This window comes from Pongo abelii, chromosome 6 (assembly GCF_028885655.2).
Source record: "Pongo abelii isolate AG06213 chromosome 6, NHGRI_mPonAbe1-v2.0_pri, whole genome shotgun sequence".
In the NCBI taxonomy this organism is placed as follows: domain Eukaryota; kingdom Metazoa; phylum Chordata; class Mammalia; order Primates; family Hominidae; genus Pongo; species Pongo abelii.
Window position 1 is genome coordinate 103252607 of NC_071991.2, and position 25944 is coordinate 103278550.

Below are 25944 nucleotides of genomic sequence, written 5' to 3' on the forward strand. Positions count from 1 at the left end.
GAAGGTTTTGTTCATTCTTTTTTCTCTAATCTTGTCTTCACGCTTTATTTCATTAAGTTGATCTTCAATCTCTGATATCCTTTCTTCCACTTGATCGATTCGACTATTGATACTAGTGCATACTTCATGAAGTACTCGTGCTGTGTTTTTCAGCTCCATCAGGTTATTTATGTTCTTCTCTAAACTGGTTATTCTAGTTAGCACTTCCTCTAACCTTTTTTCAAGGTCTTAGCTTCCTTGCATTGGGTTAGAACATGCTCCTTTAGCTTGGAGGAGTTTGTCATTACCCACCTTATGAAGCCTACTTCTGTCAATTAATCAAACTCATTCTCCGTCCAGTTTTGTTCCCTTGCTGGTGAGGAGTTGTGATCCTTTGGAGGGGAAGAAGAGTTCTGGTTTTTGGAATTTTCAGCCTTTTTGCGCTGATTTTTCCTTATCTTCGTGGATTTATCTACCTTTGGTCTTTGATGTTGGTGACCTTCAGATGGGGTTTCTGTGTGGACATCCTTTTTGTTGATGTTGGTTAGTTTTCCTTCTAATAGGCCTCTCTGCTGCAGGTCTGCTGGAGTTTGCTGGTGGTCCACTCCAGACCCTGTTTGCCTGGGTATCACCAGTGGAGGCTGTAGAACAGCAAAGATTGCTGCCTGTTCCTTCCTCTTAAAGCTTCGTCCCAGAGGGGCACCTGCCAGATGCCAGCCAGAGCTCTCCTTCATGAAGTGTCTGTCGGCTCCTACTGGGAGGTGTCTTCCAGTCAGGAGGCACAGGGGTCAGGGACCCCCTTGAGGAAGCAGTCTGTCCCTTGGCAGAGTTTGAGCACTGTTCTGGGAGATCCGCTGCTCTCTTCAGAGCTGGCAGACAGGAACATTTAAGTCTGCTGAAGCTGTACCCACAGCTGCCCCTTCCCCGAGGTGCTCTGTCCCAGGGAGATGGGAGTTTTATCTGTAAGTCCCTGTCTGGGGCTGCTGCCTTTCTTTCAGAGATGCCCTGCCCAGAGAGGTGGAATCTAGAGAGGCAGTCTGGCTACAGAGGCTTTGCCAAGCTGTGGTGGGCTCTGCCCAGTTCGAACTTCCCGGTGACTTTGTTTACACTGTGAGGGGAAAACCGCCTACTGTAGCCTCCCCTAACCAAGCTCAAGCATCCCAGATCGACTTCAGACTGCTGTGCTGGCAGCGAGAATTTCAAGCCAGTGGATCTTAGCTTTCTGGGTTCTGTGGGGGTGGGATCTGCTGAGCTAGACCACTTGGCTCCCTGGCTTCAGCCCCCTTTCCAGGGAAGTGAAAAGTTCTGTCTCACTGGCATTCCAGGTGCCACTGGGGTATGAAAAAAAAAAAACAACAACTCCCGTAGCTAGCTCAGTGTCTGCCCAAATGGTCATCCAGTTTTGTGCTTGAAACCCAGGTCCCTGGTGGCATAGGCACTGGAGGGAATCTCCTAGTCTGCAGGCTGCAAAGACCCTGGGAAAAGCACAATATCTGGGCCAGAGTGCACCATTCCTCATGGCACAGTCCCTCACAGCTTCCCTTGGCTAGGGGAGGGAGTTCTCCAACCCCTTGAACTTCCTGGATACGGTGATACCCCACCCTGTTTTGGGGCTCACCCTCTGTGGGCTGCATCCACTGCCTAACCAGTCCCAATGAGATGAGCCAGGTACCTCAGTTGGAAATGCAGGAATCACCCACCTTCTGTGTTGATCTCGTTGGGAGCTGCAGACCAGAGCTGTTCCTATTCAGCCATCTTGCCCGCAACCCCATCAATTTCTTTCTGTATTAGTAACATTTTCAATTTTATGCTTTCCCTGTCATATTGTCAGATTAAGCATTTTTACTGTTCTACTTTTTTCATAGATTTTTCTTCCATTCATATAAAATATTCCCCTTTTTATGTAATGATTTTTCATCTTGAATTTTATTGCATGCAAATTAACATCACAGTATTTTCTTTTTATTGGCATTTACTTCAGCTATTTTCTTTCCAAAACTTTATTTCAATTGTTCTGGGTCATTTTGTTTTAGATACGTCTCTAATAAAAAGCATATGACTGGATTTTTTAAAAAAATACTGAGTTTTTTTTCCTGTCAATAGAAGAACTTAATTCATTCATATTATTGGGGCACATCCTGACATTTTCTCTTATGCTCCCCAGTTAATATTCCCCCTTGTTAATTTTTTTCCTTTCCTCTGGAGATCAAGAGAAAATCCTAAAAGTTGCCAGAGGAAAGAGGGTAAGTTGCTTACTGAAGAATAAGAAGCAGAATGCTAATGGACTTTGCATCAGCAATGCGAAATACTGGAGGACAACAAGCAATATCTCTAGTTCTGAAGGAAAATTAATTTTAAACTAGAATTTTTAGTCAGTCACAATTGAATTCAAATATGAGAGGTGGAAATGACATTTTTGAACATGCCAATACTGTCTACTGCTTAGTATAGAGTCGAGGAAGCCATGCTAAAAGGGCAGAAGTCTCATCTGAGGTCCCGTTCTTTTTACTGCAGTCTTTCATATTCTTGCCCAAGCATGTCCTTGCATTTGTGGATCTTGAGTGTGGAGCAGGGGTCAGCCACTATGGCCTTTGGGCAAAACCCACTCTGCTGCCTATTTTTGTAAAGGTTTTTGTAAAGGATGTTTGGTTGAAACACATCAATGTTTGTTCATGTATGCATCTGTGCTGCCTTCTCCTGCCCTGGAAGAGTTAATTGCTACAGAGACTGCCTGACTCACAGGGCTGGGACTAGGTGAGGAAAGAGAGGTGGCCAGGGTGCAATATGGAGGCACTCCTTTTTAAGGCTGGCCCTGCACTTGCGTGACCCCGAGCATGAACACTGCCTTGAATTGTACTCACCAGCTTCCTCACGCCTAGTCCCTACTCTGCCCAAAATACTTTCAATGTGATCCTTAACAGAAATTGTTCCCCAACACCTGGTTTAAAGTATCACCACAATTGTTTGCATTCCTGGGATAGTTTTCTGTTGTACAAAGTATAGACCATAGTTTACTACCTTCAGCTTTCTCTCTCACATGCTTTTTATTTGTGATCCATTATTTTTTAAATACATTTTTTCTATGTGTTTTGGGTAGGAGGATGGTAGATCTATTTTACAAAGAGATCTAATGACAATTTAGTCTAAAAGATAGCATTTTAATATAAACTGCTATTCTTTTCTTGTTCCATTCAACAACCCCCCCACCCCCACAACTTTTCCTGTAGAATCTATTATTGGAAGTTTTACCTTTTCAGAGCAAATCTGACAGTTTTGCAGCAGACATGGCATGGAGTTATATATTCTTTCCCAACCACCCGCCTGTCAAGTTCCTAAAAGGTTCATAAATATGTCACTAGAAAATGTATTCATATTGATTTTTTCCTTGAGTCCTTTTGTATTTATTGCCAAGGCATAGAATTAATATCATTCTTACCCTCATATTGGCTGCCTGCCTTGCACAGTAAAACATCATTACTGACTTGTTTATGTATTCAGCATCTACTTTGTGCCAAGTACAAGTGCTGTGCAAGGGGCTAGGGCTACAATGGTGATGAGAAAACTGACCCTGTTCCCGCTCTCACCGAGCTTACAGTCTAGTGTGTGAGGCAGAGATTAAGTATTAATTATAAGCTGTGGTGAGTGGTATGAAAGAATGATACAAGAGGTGCAATAATGTCTAAAGGGTGATCCTCACCTAGTCTGAGACTGCTTCCCTGAGAAAGTGATGTGGGAGCTGAAATCTGCAAGAGGAGAAATCAACTAGATACACTTAAGGAGAAGAAAGAAGAGTATTTGGGGAGAATGAGCACTTAATGCAAGTGTCCTGAGGCAGGACAGAAATAACAGAAAGATAAAGTGACCAGAAGAAAGATAAAGTGACCAGAGCGCTGACAGTCACTTCCATGATGAAAGAGTATGGACAAAAAAAGGCTAGAAAAGTGGTCAGTGGCCACATCAATATACATGATGTAAATTTTGGCCCTATTTTTTAGAGCAATTGAAATTCATCAAAAGCTTTTAAGCTGGGAAATGGTTGATAATATTTAAATAATAATTAAAAGTCAGTATTGTAAATGCCAGAGGAGAAAAGAGAGTGGGTGTGGGTAAAATTAAGTTAGGAGTTATGGTAGGAAATGGGAAATTGTCCAGACTTAATGGCTTCCTTTCACTTGATGATCTGTGAATCAATGTCATCTGCTGAGAGCAAGGAGGGAACAGATGTGAGGAGAATGGAGAATTGAAGTCGATTTTGTGGAGCATGGGAGAGGAAGTTGACCAGAGGCATATGTTGAATTTTGAGTGGCCTAGATTTGTAGCAATTGCTACAAATGTATGATAATCAACTTTAGGTCAGGACCACCTTTTAGACATGATTGCACCTCTTGTATTGTTCTTTCACACCACTCACCAGGGCAGCATGATTTCCTTTAGCAGACCTCTTCTGGCTGAGTGTAAGCTGTTTGGATAGGAAAAATTGGCTGACTGGTCAGGGAGCCCCTTTAATTTAATATGTGCCTCAAAGCTCCTAGCACAATGCTAGGCCTAGAGTAGCTACTAGTAAATATTTGTTAACTAGTTCTTCCCAGATACTTTTGAAAAAGACCTGGTCAGCTCTACCCACCATTTCTTCTCCATTCCTCCTTGGAGAGCCACTTGGCCTCCCATATTCTCAGCATCCTGTCCATGCTCAGAAAAGTTAGGTGTTTTGGAACCTTGTTCAGTAGATGCATGTTGATGACTGTTTTTTTGTTTATTGTTTTTGGCTCAGTGAATGAAAATAAAATGGAGCAGGACCATTTAGGTCATTTGCTCCTGCTATCATTATTCTAACATTATGTACAAGGCCATTTTCTTTTTAAAATACATTTGTGGCATGTGCTTTTTAGGGGATGGAGTCCTTTAAGTCAAGGACTCTTTGCCAATGTTGTTTTATATCTCCCCTAGCTCTCTTTGTGGGATTCAATGTTTTGGCTAAAGTCTTGATCACAGCCAATTGGGGAAGATGAGGTACGGGCAGTTCTCCCTTTTCATCATTGCTGCTGCCTTATTTGGCATTACCAGTACTTCTCTGTTACCCTGAAGGCAGTGGTTTCTGCATGGACTGAAATGGTGAAAAACAACAGCATCTGAGCAACTGAAATAATACTCATGCTGTCAAGAATTTATCTTACTTCTAGGTAACTGAAAACATGGTTTTCAGAATACATTACATCTAAAGATGAGCTAATCTGTAACTGAAGATTGGTATCCCATCTTTTATCAGCCAGCAAGAAATACAAGGACCCATTGAACATTAACCAGGTAAGACATTTTACAATTAAGTAGAAAAATGTACCATTTCAAAAAAAAGGTCACTGTTGTATCTTTTTTTGCATGTTGCTTAATAATATTATTCTGCCAAGCAAAGGTGAAAAATCTAAGAAAAAGACAATGTGAGATAAAAGACTGAACTAACCCAGTAACAAAGTACTTAAAACAGATTCTTATAATCTTTTTTTTTTTTTTAACAAAGGAAATCTCAGAATGACATTTGTACCTCAGGCCTAGAAAGCAATACATCCAAATTAAAAGTCAGTGTTCTTCAAGAAGAAGAAAAATGGAATGAATTTCATGTAATATCTAGCATGAATAAGAGGCTTGACTCCATTTGTAACAGGGTCTCACTCTGTCACCCAGGCTGGAGTGTAGTGGCACCATCATGGCTCACTGCAGCCTTGACCTCCTGGGCTCAAGCTATTCTCTGACCTCAGACTCCTGAGTAGCTGGGACCACAGGTGTATGGACCTCCTGGGCTCAAGTGATCCTCCCACCCTGACCTCCCAAAGTGCTAGAATTATAGGCGTGAGCCACCATACCCAGTGGAAGATATTTCTTCTCAAAACAAACAAACAAAAAAACTAGATGCAATCGGAACTACCAGAAAAACAAAGACCTACACAAAAAAGTCAGAATCTAAATATGCGATTTAAAAATGCATAATGACTTTCAAAAATTGAGAGAGAAGAAGGAAGAAGAATCCATTTGACCTCAACTCCAAAACATTCTTCTTTGAGTGGCACAGAGGTTGTGATGTTGGCATTATACAAAAGAAACGGCACACTTGACCGTGACTGTGCTTCTTCTCTATAGAAGGTCACTGCTCCTGAAGAGCAGCTCATCTCTTCCACAAAGCTTACCCTAGAAATTCTGGCAACTACTCCTTCTGTAGTTACTTTTGGCCTAGAGATTGCCAACCATGGCTGAATCACCATACCTTGGTTTCCCTTAACCCTGCTCACACTTTTGTAAAACATCCTTCATGAAACTCTCTTCAGTCACCTCTCTTGAGAGTATCTGTCAGTACACTGACACCATGAGGAAGAAAGTGAGACAATGCTTTAAATTCCACCCAGTGATGACTGCAGGCCACGAGGTCATGGGAGATGAGAAACATGCATCAGGCCCCATGTCCTTAGGCCTCTCATAGTGTGCTCATCTTGTTGTGGCACATATGATTCCAATGTGTGTGTGTTTATAGGTACAAATGATTCCTAAACACAAACATACTATTACTGCCTTAGACTTAAGTGAATAAACAGAAAGCAGTTCTCATAGTCAGATGTATTAGTCCATTTTTACATTGCTATAAAGAACTACCTGAGGCTGGATACTTTATAAAGAAAAGAGGTTTAATCAACTTACAGTTCAGTTCTGTGTGGCTGGGAAGGCCTCAGGAAACTTACAATCATGGTACAAGGCGAAGGGGAAGCAAGGCATGTCTTACATGGTGGCAGGAGAGGGAGAGTGAAGGGAAGTGCCACACTTTTAAACCATCAGTTCTTGTGAGCCCTCACTCACTGTTATAAAAACAGCATGGAGAAAACTGCCTCCATGATCTAATCACCTCCTACCAGGTCCCTCCTGTATTACGATTCAAGATGAGATTTAGGTAAAGACACAGAGCCAAACCTTATAATCACAATTAAAGCATTTAGTACTGTGATACAAGCTACTAGAAAGCTCGTTTTCTACATCTTGGCAAACAGAGAAGGCTACATCCATCCCTGTTCATCCCCAGCTTGGAGCCCTTCTGTAGGCTGTGCACAGGCTCCTCCATCACATGCAATGGTCCTGCGTCTCTCTGTGCCAGAGGAAAAACTGGTTATGTTGGACTTACTGAGCAACTATTCAGTCTTGAACTTTATAGGCTGATAAAATAAAATGTTGAACCACAGCCAAACCTTCCAAATCAATCTTCTCATGTTGGGTTATGAGAAGGGACTTGTTAGATGTTTCTATGCGATACCAACACATCTCAGCAAAAGCCCAATCCAGACACCAGGTTCACTGACTGATGATTGAACTCTCCAGTTTTTATGAAAACACCTGTGCTTGTCCATTTTGCATTGCTAAAAAGGAATACTTGAGGTTGGGTAATTTATAAAGAAAAGGGGTTTATTTGGTTCATGGTTCTGTAAGCTGTACGAACATGGCTCCAGCATCTGCTTGGCTTCTGGGAAGACCTGACAGAAGCTTTTACTCATGGTGGAAGGCAAAGGGAGGGCAGGCTTGGCACATAGTGAAACAGGGAGCAAGGGCAATGCCAGGCTTTTAGACAATCAGATCTCACGGTAACTAGTAAGAGTGAGAACACACTCATTACCATGTGGCAGCCCCAAGCCATTAATGAGGGACCCACTCTCATGACCCAAACACCTCCAACTAGGCCCTACCTCCAACACTGGAGATCACATTTCAACATGAGATTTGGAGGGGACAAATATCCAAAACTACATCAACACCTCTCTTGGTGCTGAAGACCACCCTTGCCTCTTGCCCTCTCAGATCCCGCTTCCAAGTTGGTATCCCTTCCCTCTCACTTGGTCAGTGTAAAGGCCTTTCTATGTCTGACTCACCCCTAGCCCAGGGGTGAGTTTCTTCTGACCCTGCTTTCAAGTGCACATTTAAATTAGTGGCTCAGTTGTGAAGTAGGCAACACAGATTTCCAGGCTCCCCATTCTGCGTCATTTTCCCCTTTCTTTCTGGCTTCTCCCCCATATCAAGCTTCCAAGGTCTTTTTGTTTGGAAACATACCAATTCCACTCAAAGGATGTTTTTTTCAATTATTTATATTTGATCTGAAGGTCCATTCTAGTAAGGATGAGTCCTCACATTAAATGCATACAATTTGCCTGTGGGACTTTGGTGTGGTTATGGTGCTATCATACGCTCTCCATTCTTAGCCCATTGTGGGTGTGCCCAGACTCCACTACTGGTTGCTGATAGAGCACCATTCTCTTTCTCAATTTAAAGCAATTAAAGAGCCCATTTCTACCCAGCACCACTCTGGTGTTGTGGCCCAGTCTATGAGCCTTAATCCTATTTTACCAATAGGTGAAACCACAATAATAGCTAGCATTTTCTCGGTGCTTTACATTTATTAATTTATGTATTACTTATACAAGTTGTATGTAACTTACACTTGGTAGTTACACAAGATAGATTCTATTATCCTAATTTTACTGGTGATAAAATTGAGGTACAGAAAGGCTACATACTTGTTTAAAGTCAGTAAGAGGTGGTGGGTTTCAAACCCACTCAATCTTGCTTCAGAGTCCATATACTGCCACTCCATAAATGCCACATATCCTCTGGGCCAAGCTTAAATACTGCCCTCTCTGTTCTTTTCCTGCCTTATAGGATGGGACAAATCTCTACCCTCTGAACCCTCATTAACCTGTACATGCCTCTATAGTAGTCCTCATCTCATTGCACAGGGTTATTTTGCAAGAGTGCTTTCTAGTTAGATGTGCCTTGAAGGTGAGACCATGCTTCCTTTTGGTATCTCAGTACGGTGCATGGCAGGCTATATAAATTCTACAAATGTTGGCTGAATAAATCAAACTTTTCCTGGTTCCTTCTGCATCCTTCAAAACTCCTATTCAATATCTCTTTCTAATAGGTTGCTGTATGATTTGCACATTTTTTTCTTTAAATCAGTGCATCAGTATCAATGGCTGATTAGAGTTCAAGTTTTAATGGGGAACTTTAATGCCTTAATAGGATATAATAGCTAAGGGTGGGAAGTTTAGGCACTGTGATACAATGGCAGGGGAGAGATTTGTCATCAGCTGGTATGAGCCTGAGGCTAAAATCTTACCTTGTAACTGGCTACTTGTTCTGTCCATTCTTAGGGCGTAACTTGGTTAGAATAACTGGAAGTTAGTGAATTTATTTCCTTTTTGTAAAATGAGAGATTTGAACCGAATGATGTCAGTGTCCCTCTTCAGCTCAAAATTCTTTATTTGTAGGAAATTATAGAAGTAAATAAATATATTTTGAGAAGCTGATAAAAGTAGGTGGAATTAATGCAGGAGTTTCTAGAAAATTGTATAAAATGTTAGTGGTAAAAGTGTCATCGGAAACTACTTGGAAAGAAATGTATTTACAGAGTTAGGTATGTGCAAAATTAAATATTTACAAGGCTATGTGTAAGCATTAAAGTAAAAACATGGTTCCGAATATGGTAAGGATGAAGAACATGATTTCATAATAAGTACTGAATTACTATGCTTTCTTCTTGGGAACACCAGCCAAGGGTTAGAAATTTTAAGGATGAAGCCGTTTTAAAAATTATTGCTAGAAAGTTTTCATTTTACAAAAATTACCTAATTTGCTGTTCATACCAAGATAGAGTTTGTGTTTATATAAACAACCTAAATTTAAGTTAGATTTTTTAAAAAGTTCTTAATTGGTAGTGTAAGGTCCCTTCTGTGCGTCTTCTAAGTGGTTTACATGGAAATATTCTTGAAAAAGCCCAAATAGATGAATAGTTCCAACAGCTTTGCAGTGCTATGCAATTCAAGTTTTAAGAAGATTTGAAAAAAGATAGGGTGGGAGAAGGAAACAGACATTCATTAAGCATGCCGACCAATCGTGTTCCAAGCATTGCTTTACATATGCTGTTCCATTTAACATGCACAGTCACTTTGCCTGGTGTTTACACCATCCCCACTTAAAAAATTAGGGACTAAGTCTGTTCCTTCTTCCTAACGCTACTGTTTATTTCCTTTCTTTTCTTTTGAACACAGGCATTTTATGTTTTTAGGACAAGTTATTCTAAATAATAAAAAGAGCAACTACTGCTATTTATTGGGCATTTTCTATGTACTAGGCATTGTGACAAACATTTTACAAATATTACATAATTTACTCTTTATACCAATCCTTTGAGGTGGGGATTACTTCACAAAAACGGAGAGATTAGATACCTTGTGCTGAATTACATGTCTAGCAAGCAGTGGAGTGGGGTTTGAAACTGGAACCATTGACTCCAGCCACTCTACACTAGCATCTCCGTGGTTTCCATGTGGTCCACTCAATACTGTGATGAGCTGGTTCACAGGAACGTCAATAAGAAAGAAAAATAATGACGTAAATAACAAAGTATGTCATGAAAACCGCTTAATGTTGGTTAACTAAATTATACAACATCTGTGGAGCTGGAAAAGAAAAATTTCAGATTTTACAAATAGTGCCTAATAAAACAATTGAAAACACAGTAAGCATGATTTTATCAGAGTTGAAAGTATACAAAGTGCACACAAAAAATCAGAAGTACCTTTAGTCCACGTTGTATTTTCTTCCTGTTTAGTCACTTCCTTTAGGGAAATATTAACAAATCCCTTACAGCCCCCCATTTAAAAACAGTTTATCCAGTAGATTCTTGAAATTCTGAATAGGATCTTTAGTGATTAATTAATTGAATGCTTGGTATATTCGATTCTTATTCTCTCTTTGAGGCACAGCTCTAATGTTTATAAACCTAACTTTGTTCAACCCCCAATAAAGATAGGTTGGCCTAGTATACACGGAAATAGGATCTCTTACATTGAAAGTGCCTTTTATTACGTACATTTTATGCTGTTCTTTTCTTTCAATTTCTCTTTCTCCAGCTTTTCTCTTATACAGTTTCTTAAAGTTACTTCTCCATTCTTCTTTCTGGTTTTTCTCAAATCTTTGTTCACTTCCTCAAAAATAAAATTGAAGTCATTCTTCAAGGGTTCTTTCTGGTCCTGTGTCTGTACTTCCACCTTAGAGTCAGTAGTCTGTTATGTAAGTTCCCGTATCCTGACTCTAACTTCCCTGAACAGCCCTTAACTTTCTCCTTTCTCTCTCTCCTTTTCTTTTCTTTTTTTTTTTTTGTTATCAGTTGTCTTTGTTAGAAGTTTGCCTTTTTAAAAAACATTTTTATTCCACTCTCCTTGTCCTTTAATAGCTTCTGCCCATTTGGTTGGCAAGACTGAGTAGCCCATTTCTGCTTCTCATTTTCTGTATGCTTCAAATTAAAGAAAGCGTTAACTTTAAACCTGATCCCCTTCCTGTCAATCTCCTCATCTCCTAAGAACGGAGGCTTGGCGTCTATTGGCTTGTGGTACCCTTGTTTCTTCCTGGGTGATTATAGAATAATGGGCATCAGATTGACCTGGAGAATTTTCCCATATGTCTCATCTTCCCGTTTCTTTTACATCTACTCTGATATCCTGGGAATAGGGTGGTATAGGAGGTGAACAGCAGACACAAGGTTTTTTTGACAAAGCTCCATGTGATTTTCCTGCTGAGACCTTCTCTCTTCCAGCCTACCACTGATTGGGATCCTCTACTCCAGAAGCTCCTACTTCCTGGGTCAGAAATAGACACATGTGTTTAAGGCAGGATTCTGCCAGTTGATGAATGAGCCATCAGTTTAGCAAGCAGTGAGCAGAGTGCTTTAGGGGGCAAGACGTGAGTGGTGCATGAAAGGGATCATATGCCTCTTTTCCATTTGCTACCAGGAAATTCATGTAGGGTTGAGCCAAGATTCATTCTATTATTAAGTTGGTGCAAATGTAATTGCGGTTTTTGTTATCTAAAAAAATGGCAAAAATTATAATTACTTTGCATTTACTGAATACAATCAATAGTAATTCTGCATACTGCATTTCTGCATACTTACTTAAATTTCAAGTGAAAAACACACACACAAAATGTTGTTCTGAGTTCACATAGCCTTTGGTTTGCATACAGAGTCTGCCCTAAATTCTCCAAGAATTGGAAGTCCACTGCATCCAAAGAAATATACTGAAACAAATAATCTTCAGGCAATGCCTAGAGATTTGTCTACCAGTTTCTCTGACTTGGACTAGAGCCTTGGATAAAAGTGAAAAAGAGGCATTGTCCATTTCCAGTGAAATTGAAGGACTCAACACCAGTATCTGATGATGTATCAAGTCAACTATATCCTCCAGAAGAACGGGAAGAACTTGATTTTTTATTTGATGAAGAGATGAAACAAATAGAAGAAAAAGAAACACATTTACTGATTGGTCTGATAATGATTCAGATTATGAAATTTATGAGCTGAATTTCAACAAGGTGTTGATTTGAACTCAGCTATCATTTTACCTGAGAAAACATCCTGGATAAGATCAAACAAGCAACCATGGGTTTCAGGCAAAAATGGCCTATGTCATTATGAATAAGACTTGTGGATGGAAGAGGATGAAAACAAACATACAGCCATAAAGAAATCGACACGCTGATCTAAAATTCACATGTAAATCCAAGGGAACCAGACTAGCCAAAATAATCTTGAAAAAAATGAATAAAGTTGAAAGACTCGTACCTCCTGATTTTAAAACTTACTATAAAGTTAAAGTTATCAAGACAGTGTGGTACTGGCATAAAAACAGACATATAGGTCAGTGGAACAGAATTAAGAGTCCAGAAACAAACCATGTGGTCAACTGATTATTGACAAGGATGCTAAGACTATTTAATGGGACAGAAGACTGTAGTCTTTTCAACAAATGGTGCTGGGACAACTGGATAGCCACAAACAAAAGAATGAAATTGGATTCTTACCACACACAATATACAAAAATTAATTCAAAGTGGATCAAACACCTAACTTAAAGAGCCTAAAACTATAAAACTCTTAGAAGAAAACATAGGCATAAGTCTTTTTGAACTTGGTTAAAACATTTCTTTCTTTTATGACACCAAAAGCACAAATGACAAAAGAAAAAAATGGATTAGATTTCACAAAAATTTAAAATTTTCAGCCAGGTGGTGGCTCACGCCTGTAAATCCAACACTTTCCGAGGCAGGGGGATCACTTGAGCCCAGGAGTTCAAGACAAGCCTGGGCAACATGGAGAAACTTCATCTCTACAAAAAATTTAAAAATTAGCTGGGTATAGTGGTGTGTACCTGTAGTCCCAGTTACTCAGGAGGCTGAGATGGCAGGATCAATTGAGCCCAAGTGGTCAAGGCTGCAGTGAGCTATTATCGTGCCACTGCACTCCAGCCTGGGTGACAGAGAAAGACCCTGTCTCAAAGAAAATACAAATTAAAAACTTTTGTACTTCAAAAGACACCATCAAGAAAGTGAAAAGGCAACCCAAGAATGGGAGAAAATATTTGCAAGTCATGTCTGATAAGGGAATTAAATGCATAAACAAATTTTACAACTCAATAATAAAAAGACAAATAACTCAATTTAAAAATGGGCAAATAATCTGAATAGATATTTCTCAAAAGGAGATTTACAAGTGGCCAATAGCACATGAAAAGATGTTTGGCATCATTAGCCACCAGGGGAGTACAAATAGAAACCACAATGAGATACCACACTACTATGCCAGCACTGGCTGGCATAGCTATAATCAAAATGACAGATACTAACAAGTTTTGGCAAGGATGGAAAGAAATTGAAACCCTCATAACCTGGTGGTGAGAATGTAAAATGGAAAACAGTCTGGCAGTTCCTCAAAAGGCTAAACATAGTTATCCAGCACCTCTTATCGTAGGTATATACCCAAGAGAAATGAAAATATGTGTCTAAACAAAAACTTGTACATGAATATTCATAGCAGCATTGTGAAAGTGGAAAGAACTCCAATGTACATCAACTGATGAATGGATTATTAAAATGTGGTATATCCATGTAATGGAATATTATTTGGCAATAAAAACAAATGAAGTACTGATACATACTACAACATGAAAACCATATGCTAAGTGAAAGAAGCCAGTCACAAAGGACCACTTATTGTATGATTCCATTTATATGAAACGCCCAGAATAAGGCAAGCCATAGAGACATAGAGCTGGTGGTGGGGAGCAGGCAGAGAGGAAATGGGGAGTCAATGCTAAGGTTTCTTTTTTGTGGTGATGAAAATGTTCAAAATTGATTATGTTAATGGTTGCATAGCCCTGCTTATACACTAAAAACCCCATGGAATTGAACACTTTAAGTGGATAAATTATATCATATGTGAATTGTATCTTAATAAAGCTGCTACAAAAATTTTTTAAATTGCTGTTATGTTTATATAGAATAAGTCCCATAAAAATGTTCTGAAGACATTTTTCTGTATAGAATATTAAGCCAATACTAGTGACAGCAGGCTGATGCCAAAATATTCATATATATTAAACTAGAATGCTGGAGAAAGCTTAAGGAAAAAAGGTACATTAAACAGAGTAGAATTGAAAACTACCTCTTCTCTCTGGTTTCACATAAAGTTTCTATTCTTAGCATGCTGTATAAATTATAAGAAATCGGAAGTAAAGAGTAGAAATGCTATTCCATGTGGTTTGGGGTGAATAAAATAAACTTTTGCATCAGACAAACACATGTTCAAATCCTAACTCAGTTTATTGTGGGGCAATAAATGACAAAGTTATTTACCTAATGGTAGGGCAATGGTTGAAGAAAACTGTTGAACTGTTTCTCATACATAGTCTGGGGATATCTGGGTATTTTGTTTGTGTGTTTTTTGTCTGGCTAGTGTCCTTTTCTCCTTCTTTTGGTACCAGAATCTAGAAATATCCTTAGGAGAAACATCTTTCTCCTTCTGTCAGTTCCTGTACTTTGGTGAACTTGAATTCCTTCCTGCTTTTCCATGTAGGTGCCTGTAGCCTGGATGATCAGCACTTTCCATGGTTCAGGGATGGGGCCAAACCAAATGTAGCCAGTAGGATTAATCTTATGGCCTTTGTTTGATTGTGAAAGTGGACTTCCCTCTGCTGCTGTGGCTGAGCTCGAATCTGACAGGGTAAATGTCTGGAGTTGTTCGGACTTCCTGCCCAACTCATGAAGCCTGAACGTGTGGCCAGTGCTGTCGTGAGAGAGCAGAAACATGCAAAGGTCCTGGGTCCCAGGGACATCATTATGGCCCTTGTTAAAGGCACATCAGCATGAGCCCTGGACTTTCAGTTATATAAGCCGAGACTTTTGCTTTCAAGCTTAAATAATTATTGGAAATTACCTGTACCCAAATGAATCCTGAAGGTAACACTACTTGCTCTTCCAGTTACTATGGCTTGTAGCAAATGGACCCAAAACTTCATGGTTTAATACAAGAACACATCTATTTTGCTCACAAATCAGCAATCTGGGTGGGGATTAGAGTGGCTCATTTCTGCTCTATTCAGTGTTAGTTGTGGCTGGAAGCTGGGGCTGGACTCATCTGGAGGTTTACTCCCTTACATCTGCCTGGGCTGGGACAGCTCAAACAGCTGGGTCTGGAGAAGTTGGGGCTCCTTGGGTCTCTCTCTACGTAGTCTCCACATGTGCTCTCTCCAGTATGGCAGCTTCAGAGTGGCTGGATTTCCTGCATGTCAGCTGAGGGGCCCCAGGGCATGTGTCCCAAGGGAGGAGAGCAGGGGAGAAGCTCTATCATCTTTTTTGTCTTGCCCTCAGAAGTCACAGAGAATCACATACACCATAGTCCCAGGCCCACCCAGATTCGAGAGGAGCAAACATAGACCCCACCTTTTGATGGAAGAGTATCAATATCATACTACAGGAATTTATGAATTGGGATATATTGGCATATCCATTTTTGAAAATACAATTGGCCACACACTATGAGGTATTTGTAAAGATAAAATAAAAATTTTGTCATGAGACTATCCTGCAAAAATATGATATAAAGCTGGAGACCCAAATGGGCTGAGAGACTCTAAGGAGACTGTGTGAACTGGAGAAAATTATCTGGCCAAGCCAGGGAAATGCTAGTGAGGAGAGATCAAAGAGGGAGTTGAGTGGAGAAAAGGATTACCCAAGTTTTATCATGTCTAGCTTTAAAAGCAAAAACCACAGAGGCTTGATAAAGGAAATGTACAAATAACATTTATTTATAAATCTGTTGTTGTTTCTACATATGCTAGCGTTTCTGATTAAAGTTGTTTATTTTTGCAGTCATGCTTGCATAATAGGAGAGGATAAACGAACATGGTGCCAGCCTCTTCTCTTGGTTCAAAATTTCCTATGACTGAAGTTTTACTCTGTTAATCCTGTGACTAAAGCAGAATGCCAACATTAATATTCCTAAAATGTATCTTCAATATTTTTTTGAGAAATCGATATAAGGATTTTGGAAGCTAATGCCATAAAATTACAAATAAAGTTACAAAGTGACAGCAAATGTTGGATACTTATATTAAATATGAATCAGAATATTGCTTGAGGGTTAAGACAGAATGACAAAGTGAGTAAAGCCAAGACTAACACAAAATTTACTGATGAGGCCGTTGCAATTAAACTGAGTTACAGTAATAAAAAACCCTTTAGATTCAACGTCTAAAACAATGCAAAGGAACTAGCTCTCCAACTTTGTAAAGTTATTCTGCCCCCTCTAAACTTCAATTTCCTCATGGACAAAATGAAGCTGTCTGATTAGAGCAGGGGTTTCCAATCTTTTGGCTTGCCTTGACCCAAGACGAAGAAGAAACCAATTATTTTTTTCCAATAGGATTGGAGAAAGAATTGCCAATTCATTTTTTTCCAATAGGATTGGAAAAAGAATTGCCAATTCTTCTTTTTCCAATAGGATTGGAAAAAGAAGAATTGCCTTAGGCCACAAATAAAATACACTAACACTAACGATAACCAATGAGCTAAAAAAAAACACACACACACACACACAACAGCACCTTGCTTCCAAGATGGCCAAACAGGAACAGCTCCAGTCTATAGCTCCAGGTGTGAGCAATGCAGAAGACGGGTGATTTCTGCATTTCCAACTGAGGTACCAGGTTCATCTCACTGGGGCTTGTCAGACAGTGGGTGCAGCCCACAGAGCATGAGCCAAAGAAGGGAGGTGCATCGCCTCACCTGGGAAGTGCAAGGGGTTGGGGGAGTCCCTTTCCTAGCCAAGGGAAGCCGTAACAGATGGTACCTGGAAAATCGGGACACTCTCACCCTGACACTGTGCTTTTCCAACGGCCTTAGCAAATGGCACGTCAGGAGATTATATCCCGCGCCTGACTCAGAGGGTCCCACGCCCACAGAGCCTCGCTCATTGCTAGCACAGCAGTCTGAGAGCGAACTGCAAGGTGGCAGCGAGGCTGGGGGAGGGGCCTCCACCATTGCTGAGGCTTGAGTAGGTAAACAAAGAGGCTAGGAAGCTTCAACTGGGTGGAGCCCACTGCGGCTTAAGGAGGGCTGCCTGCCTCTCTAAACTCCACTTCTTGGGGCAGGGCATAGCTGAACAAAAGGCAGCAGAAACTTCTGCAGACTTAAACGTCCCTGTCTGACAGCTTTGAAGAGAGTCGTGGTTCTCCCAGCATGGAGTTTGAGATCTGAGAACGGACAGACTGCCTCCTCAAGTGGGTCCCTGACCCCTGAGTAGGCTAACTGGGAGGCACCTCCAAGTAGGGGCCGACTGACACCTCATATGGCCGGGTGCCCCTCTGAGATGCAGCTTCCAGAGGAAGGATCAGGCAGCAACATTTGCCATTCTGCAGCCTCTGCTGCAAAAGGGGTCTGGAGTGGACCTCCAGCAAACTACAACAGACCTGCAGCTGAGGGTCCTGACTGTTAGAAGGAAAGCTAACAAAGAGAAAGGACATCCACACCAAAACCCCATCTGTACGTCACCATCATCAAAGACCAAAGGTAGATAAAACCACAAAGATGGGGAGAAAACAGAGCAGAAAAGCTGAAAATTCTAAAAATCAGAGCACCTCTTCTCCTCCAAAGGAACACAGCTCCTCGCCAGCAATGGAACAAAGCTGGATGGAGAAGGACTTTGATGAGTTGAGAGAAGAAGGCTTCAGACGATTGGTAATAACAAACTTCTCCGAGCTAAAGGAGGACGTTCGAACCCATTGCAAAGAAGCTAAAAACCTTGAAAAAAGATTAGACGAATGGCTAACTAGAGTAACCAATGCAGGGAAGTCCTTAAAGGACCTGATGGAGCTGAAAACCATGGCATGAGAACTACGTGACACATGCACAAGCTTCAGCAGCCGATTCAATCAAGTGGAAGAAAGGGTATCAGTGATTGAAGATCAAATGAATGAAATGAAGCGAGAAGAGAAGTTTAAAGAAAAAAGAGTAAAAATAAATGAACAAAGCCTCCAAGAAATATGGGACTATGTGAAAAGACCAAATCTACATCTGATTAGTGTACTGAAAGTGACAGGGAGAATGGAACCAAGTTGGAAAACATTCTTCAGGATATCATCCAGGAGAACTTCCCCAACCTAGCAAGGCAGGCCAACATTCAAATTCAGGAAATACAGAGAACGCCCCAAAGATACTCCTCGAGAAGAGCAACTCTAAGACACATAATTGTCAGATTCACCAAAGTTGAAATGAAGGAAAAAATGTTAAGGGCAGCCAGAGAGAAAAGTCAGGTTATCCACAAAGGGAAGCCCATCAGACTAACAGTGGATCTCTTGGCAGAAACTCTATAAGCCAGAATAGAATGGGGACCAATATTCAACATTCTTAGAGCAAAGAATTTTCAACCCAGAATGTCATATCCAGCCAAACTAAGCTTCATAAGTGAAGGAAAAATAAAATCCTTTACAGACAAGCAAATGCTGAGAGATTTTGTCACCACCAGGCCTGCCTCACAAGAGCTCCTGAAGGAAGCACTAAACATGGAAAGGAACAACTGGTACCAGCCACTGCAAAAACATGCCAAATTGTAAAGACCATCGATGCTGAGAAGAAACTGCATCAAATAATGAGCAAAATAACCAGCTAACATCATAATGAAAGGATCAAATTCATACATAACAATATTAACCTTAAATGTAAATGGGCTAAATGCTCCAATTAAAAGACGCAGTCTGGCAAATTGGATAGAGTCAAGACCCATCAGTGTGCTGTATTCAGGAGACCCATCTGACATGCAGAGACACACATAGGCTCAAAATAAAGGGATGGAGGAAGATCTACCAAGCAAATGGAAAGCAAAAAAAGCAAGGGTTGCAATCCTAGTCTCTGATGAAACAGACTTTAAACCAACAAAGATAAAAAGAGACAAAGAAGGCCATTACATAATGGTAAAGGGATCAATTCAACAAGAAGAGCTAACTATCCTAAATATATATGCACCCAATACAGGAGCACCCAGATTCATAAAGCAAGCCTTTAGAGACCTACAAAGAGACTTAGACTCCCACACAATAATAATGGGAGACTTTAACACCCCACTGTCAACATTAGACAGATCAATGAGACAGAAAGTTAACAAGGATATCCAGGAATTGAACTCAGCTCTGCACCAAGCAGACCTAACAGACACCTACAGAACTCTCCACCCCAAATCAACAGAATATACTTTCTTCTCAGCACCACGTTGCACTTATTCCAAAATTGACCATATAGTTGGAAGTAAAGCACTCCTCAGCAAATGTAAAAGAACAGAAATTATAATAAACTGTCTCTCAGACCACAGTGCAATCAAACTAGAACTCAGGATTAAGAAACTCACTGAAAACTGCTCAACTACATGGAAACTGAACAACCTGCTCCTGAATGACTACTGGGTACATAACAAAATGAAGGCAGAAATAAAGATGTTCTTTGAAACCAATGAGAACAAAGACACAACATACCACAATCTCTGGGACACATTTAAATCAGTGTGTAGAGGGAAATTTATAACACTAAATGCCCACAAGAGAAAGCAGGAAAGATCTAAAGTTGACACCCTAACATCACAATTAAAATAACTAGAGAAGCAAGAGCAAACCCATTCAAAAGCTAGCAGAAGGCAAGAAATAACTAAGATCAGAGCAGAACTGAAGGAGACAGAGACACAAAAAACCCTTCAAAAAAACCCTTCAAAAAATCAATGAATCCAGGAGCTGGCTTTTTGAAAAGATCAACAAAATTGATAGACCATTAGGAAGACTAACACAGAAGAAAAGAGAGAAGAATCAAATACACGTAGTAAAAAATGATAAAGGGGATATCACCACTGATCCCACAGAAATACAAACTATAAACACCTCTATGCAAATAAACTAGAAAATCTAGAAGACATGGATAAATTCCTGGACACATACACCCCCCAAGACTAAACCAGGAAGAAGTTAAATCCCTGAATAGACCAATAACAGGCTCTGAAATTGAAGCAATAATTAATAGTCTACCAACCAAAAAAAGTCCAGGACCAGACAGATTCACAGCCAAATTCTACCAGAGGTACAAATGAGCTGGTACCATTCCTTCTGAAACTATTCCAATCAATAGAAAAAGAGGGAATCCTCCCTAACTCATTTTATGAGGGCAGCATCATCCTGATACCAAAGCCTGGCAGAGACACAACAAAGAAAGAGAATTTTAAACCAATATCCCTGATGAACATCGCTGCAAAAATCCTCAATAAAATACTGGCAAACAGAATCCAGCAGCATATCAAAAAGCTTATCCACCACCATCAAGTCAGCTTCATCCCTGGGATGTAAGGCTGGTTCAACATACGCAAATCAATAAATGTAATCCATCATATAAACAGAACCAAAGACAAAAGCCACATGATTATCTCAATAGATACAGAAAAGGCCTTTGACAAAATTCAACAGCCCTTCATGCTAAAAACTCTCAATAAACTAGGTATTGATGGGATGTATCTCAAAATAATAAGAACTATTTATGACAAACCCACAGCCAATATCATACTGAATGGGCAAAAACTGGAAGCATTCCCTTTCAAAACTAGCACAAGACAGGGATGCCCTCTCTCACCACTCCTATTCAATATAGTGTTGGAAGTTCTGGGCAGGACAATCAGGCAGGAGAAAGAAATAAAGGTATTCAATTAGGAAAAGAGGAAGTCAAATTGTCCCTGTTTACAGATGACATGATTGTATATTTAGAAAACCCCATCGTCTCAGCCCAAAATCTCCTTAAGCTGATAAGCAACTTCAGCAAAGTCTCAGGATACAAAATCAATGTACAAAAATCACAAGCATTCTTATACACCAATAACAGACAGAGAGCCAAATCATGAGTGAACTCCCATTCACAATTGCTTCAAAGAGAATAAAATACCTAGGAATCCAACTTACAAGGGATGTGAAGGACCTCTTCAAGGAGAACTACAAACCACTGCTCAGTTAAATAAAAGAGGACACAAGCAAATGGAAGAATATTCCATGATCATGGATAGGAAGAATCAATATCATGAAAAGGTAATTTATAGATTCAGTGCCATCCCCATCAAGCTACCAATGACTTTCTTCACAGAATTGGAAAAAAACTACTTTAAAGTTCATATGGAACCAAAAAAGAGCCTGCGTTGCCAAGACAATCCAATGCCAAAAGAACAAAGCTGGAGGCATCATGCTACCTGACTTCAAACTATACTGCAAGGCTACAGTAACCAAAACAGCATGGTACTGGTACCAAAACAGAGATATAGACCAATGGAACAGAACAGAGCCCTCAGAAATAATACCACACATCTACCACCATCTGATCTTTGAGAAACCTGACAAAAACAAGAAATGGGGAAAGGATTCCCTATTTAATAAATGGTGCTGGGGAAACTGGCTAGCCATATGTAGAAAGCTGAAACTGGATCCCTTCCTTATACCTTATACAAAAATTAATTCAAGATGGATTAAAGACTTAAATGTTAGACCTGAAACCATAAAAATCCTAGAAGAAAACGTAGGCATTACCATTCAGGACATAGGCATGGGCAAGGACTTCATGACTAAAACACCAAAAGCAATGGCAACAAAAGCCAAAATTGACAAATGTGATCTAATTAAACTAAACAGCTTCTGCACAGCAAAAGAAACTGTCATCAGAGTGAACAGGCAACCTACAGAATGAGAGAAAATTTTTACAACCTACCCATCTGACAAAGGGCTAATATACAGACTCTACAAAGAACTTAAACAAATTTATAAGAAAAAATCAATCAACCCCATTAAAAAGTGGGTGAAGGATATGAACATACACTTCTCAAGAGAAGACATTTATGCAGACAACAGACACATGAAAAGATGCTCATCATCACTGGCCACCAGAGAAATGCAAATCAAAACCACAATGACATACCATCTCACACCAGTTAGAATGGCGATCATTAAAAAGTCAGGAAACAACAGGTGCTGGAGAAGATATGGGGAAATAGGAACACTTTTACACTGTTGGTGGGACTGTAAACTAGTTCAACTATTGTGGAAGACAGTGTGGTGATTCTTCAAGGATTTAGAACTAGAAATACCATTTGACCCAGCCATCCCATTACTGGGTATATATCCAAAGGATTATAAATCATGCTGCTATAAAGACACATGTACACGTATGTTTACTGCAGCACTATTCACAATAGCAAAGACTTGGAAGCAACCCAAATGTCCATCAATGATACACTGGATTAAGAAACTGTGGCACATATATACCATGGAATACTACGCAGCCATAAAAAAGGATGAGTTCATGTCCTTTTCAGGGACATGAATGAAGCTGGAAACCATCATTCTGAGCAAAATATTGCAAGGACAGAATACCAAACACCACATGTTCTCATTCATAGGTGGGAATTGAACAGTGAGAACACTTGGACACAGAGTGGGAAACATCACACACAGCAGCCTGTCACGGGGTGGGGGGAGGGGGTGGGGGGAGGGGGGAGGGATAGCATTAGGAGATATACCTAACGTAAATGACGAGTTAATGGGTGCAGCACACCATCATGGCACATGTATACATATGTAAAAAACCTGCACGTTGTGGTCATGTACCCTAGAACTTAAAGTATAATAATAATAATTAAAAAAAACCCCCCACACACAACCAAAAAACAACAAAAACAAAAAACAAAAAACCAACACACACACACACACAAATCTCATAATGTTGTAAGAAAGTTTACAAATTTGCGTTGGGCTCGATTCAAAGCCATCCTTGTGCCATGGGTTGGACAAGCTTGGATTAGAGGTTCTTGACTTTTGTGGGGAGGCTGTCAGACTTTTTTCATAATCAGATGAAAGCTCTGGACCTTCATCCCTGAGAAAACACATAGACACAAAACATTTTCCATATGGTGTCAGGGGCTCAAGATGGGGGACCTACATGGTTTGTGTCCAGGTTTAAATTCCTGGGCCCATCACTTCCTCTATCTTCTTATTCTAAATTCCATGATCCAGGATGGTTGATTTTGGCACAAATTTCATACCTTCTGAGCTTTGGAAGAAACCCAAGCCATCCCTCAAGTTCAGTCAGTGCTCTGACCCAGGGCTAGCTTCATGAGCGTGTTTCCTGTGCAACTGCACATGGCCTCATGCTCGGAAGGCCTCGCACTTGCTTTACTGCTCACCTTTCACCATCTTGACATGCTGAATAAATTTTTGACATTTTTATTTTTCACTGGGCCCCCAAATGATGCATCTGGGTCCTCCTCTGGCAACCTTCTGAGTCTCAACCCTCTCTTCCCATATTCCTGAGAAGTAGTCATCCACTCTCTGTGTAGACTCATAGAGCTAAGGGGAACTCAACACTTTCAAAGCTGCCCATGTCAATTCTAGGCAGACCAAATTGTTAGAAAATTTATTCTTATGCTTTGCTGGAATCTATCTCTTTATAGCTAAACATTGATCATAGTCTTCTGTGTCTTGTGTGATAAGTTTCTTTCTACATAAGAATGTTTTACATATTTGAGGACAGCCACCATTCCCCAGCTTCTAGAAGAAACCTAATAAGAAAGACAAAGGCTGTGGTAAGCTCACATGAGATGAAAGTTCATCTGGAAGGGCCAAATATGAAAAGCAAATAAAATGATTAGGTCAGATGCCCTAGGATAAAAGTCAGGAAAAAATTAAAGGGAACAGGAGGCCTTGTCCTTCTGAAATGGAAAGAAGCCTTAGGTTTTTTGCATCACAAAAAATCCCCCAAAGAATGCACTATGCTGACGCAAGTTGCTCTCATTTTGAAATTAGTGGTGTCGAGGAATAGATCTCTTTTATTGTAAGAGAATGGCTGACTTTTTTTTAAATTACTTCCAAGGCTTTCATTTTTAAGTATCTGAAACAAGAAGATAGCATAAATAAGTAGGATTTAACATCACCATGCCAAATTATGCATATTTATTATGTGCCCTGACAGAACATGACCTTTTAGAGAGGGACTTATATTTTATTCACCTATATACTCTAGTCTATAGTGTAATGGCTAGCACAGAGAAAGCTGTCAATAAATGTTTGATTCTGTAGTATGTTTCTGTGTCCAGAGAGAGTGGCCCACCTATAGGTACAGGTGTGCAAAGGTGGTTCCCCATGTTCAGGTTGGAGTAGAGGGACCAGTCCCAGCCACCACACATCTAATCCCGTCACTGGACATCAATGCTGACAAGGTGGGAGGCCAAGCAGGGTGGGGAAGCTGGGAGGAGATCATGGGACAGCTTTAAGGACGACTTTTTCCTTTGTGTATGTTTCTCATCACAAAGAGAAAGGTACAACCTACTGTTAGTGTGCCCATTGAAATTGTTTCTAAGAATATAAATTTGGACATTTTAAATTGCACTATCCTTATATCCAGATGCTGCATTTTCAAAATAACCTTCTTTTTTTTTTTTGGTGTTGTTGAGACTGGGTCTTACACTGTCACCCAGGCTGTAGTGCAGTGGCACCATCAAAATTCACTGCAGCCTCTAAAACTCCTGGGCTAGAGGAATCCCCTTGCCTTAGCACCCCCAAATAGCTCCTTCTTTCTATTAGAAAATTTATGCATAAAGCCTGGCCGGTAACTTGGTCTCCATTCATTCTTTTCTCCAACTATCTATTAATGATCCTATACTTTTAAACTGTTTTAATTATTTTTTAAATTAACTATCATATGGGTCAAAATGTAAAGAATCTAATAGAGCATATGATGAAGTTTTTCTGTTACCACTGGAGCCTGGCTATTTCATTTTCTTACAGGCAACCAGCATTATTAGCTTCTTATCTATCCTTTCTTAGTCTTTTGAGTAAATATGAACAATTAAATCTCAAATCTCTTCTTAACTAAGAATGGGGCTGTTACTAAGGTCGTTTGTTTGTTTCGTGTGGGGTTGACATTGTAAGGATTTGGCCTTGTCTTTCCTTTTATGGTTTTCTGTTTTGATCTCCCATCTTTCAGATTTGTAAAACAAGCTCTGAGCAGCCAGTGGTCCATTCCCATGTGCTCTCTGTCCCTCTGTCCTCAAGGGCAGAGTGAGCAATGTCACTAAATCTTTTCATGAAGCCACAGTAAAGCAAATATTACTGTACTGGGGCAGGGCCTTTCGAGTTATTTTCCATCCCTCTCTCAACTTTTATTAATCTTCAGAGTCACTCTGGCAAAAGGTTTCTCTGGCTTCATATCCAGAGATGAAAATCTAAGCTTGTCCCTCATTCAAGTTAGTGGGATCTGTCTCTTTACTGTTTTCCTCGCTTCTCTGTAATCTGAAAGAATGTTGTTTTTTCAAAAGTCCATTACCAAACAATGATTCAGGGCTCCTAAACTGTTTAAATAAAGAAAATTTTCTATTTGTCATTTCTCCCATACTTTGTCCATGAGTGGGTGTGAGGGCAGGCTGGACTTGGAAAAGCATTTTAACATGGACTTGTTGACTGGATTCCATTATTTTGTGTGCCCAGAATTCACCCGTTTCCTTTTCTCTGTATTCCCTCCTCCTTCTAGGAACTGTCCTTTCTTTTT

General features: G+C 40.1%; 1 protein-coding gene across 5 annotated transcripts in view; it reads left to right on the forward strand.

Moving 5' to 3' along the window:
* LOC100454686 (uncharacterized) overlaps positions 1-25944 on the forward strand; it is an 84712-nt gene that overhangs the window by 16170 nt on the left and 42598 nt on the right. For 2 of the 5 annotated variants that reach the window (XR_008527569.2, XR_010140742.1), the window contains exon 5: positions 5160-5283. The exons of 2 other annotated variants lie outside the window; for them this stretch is intronic. The gene's annotated coding sequence lies outside the window, so the exon portion shown is untranslated. The remainder of the gene's footprint in view (positions 1-5159; positions 5284-25944) is intronic. One more of the 5 variants, XR_008527568.2, reaches the window with a different exon arrangement.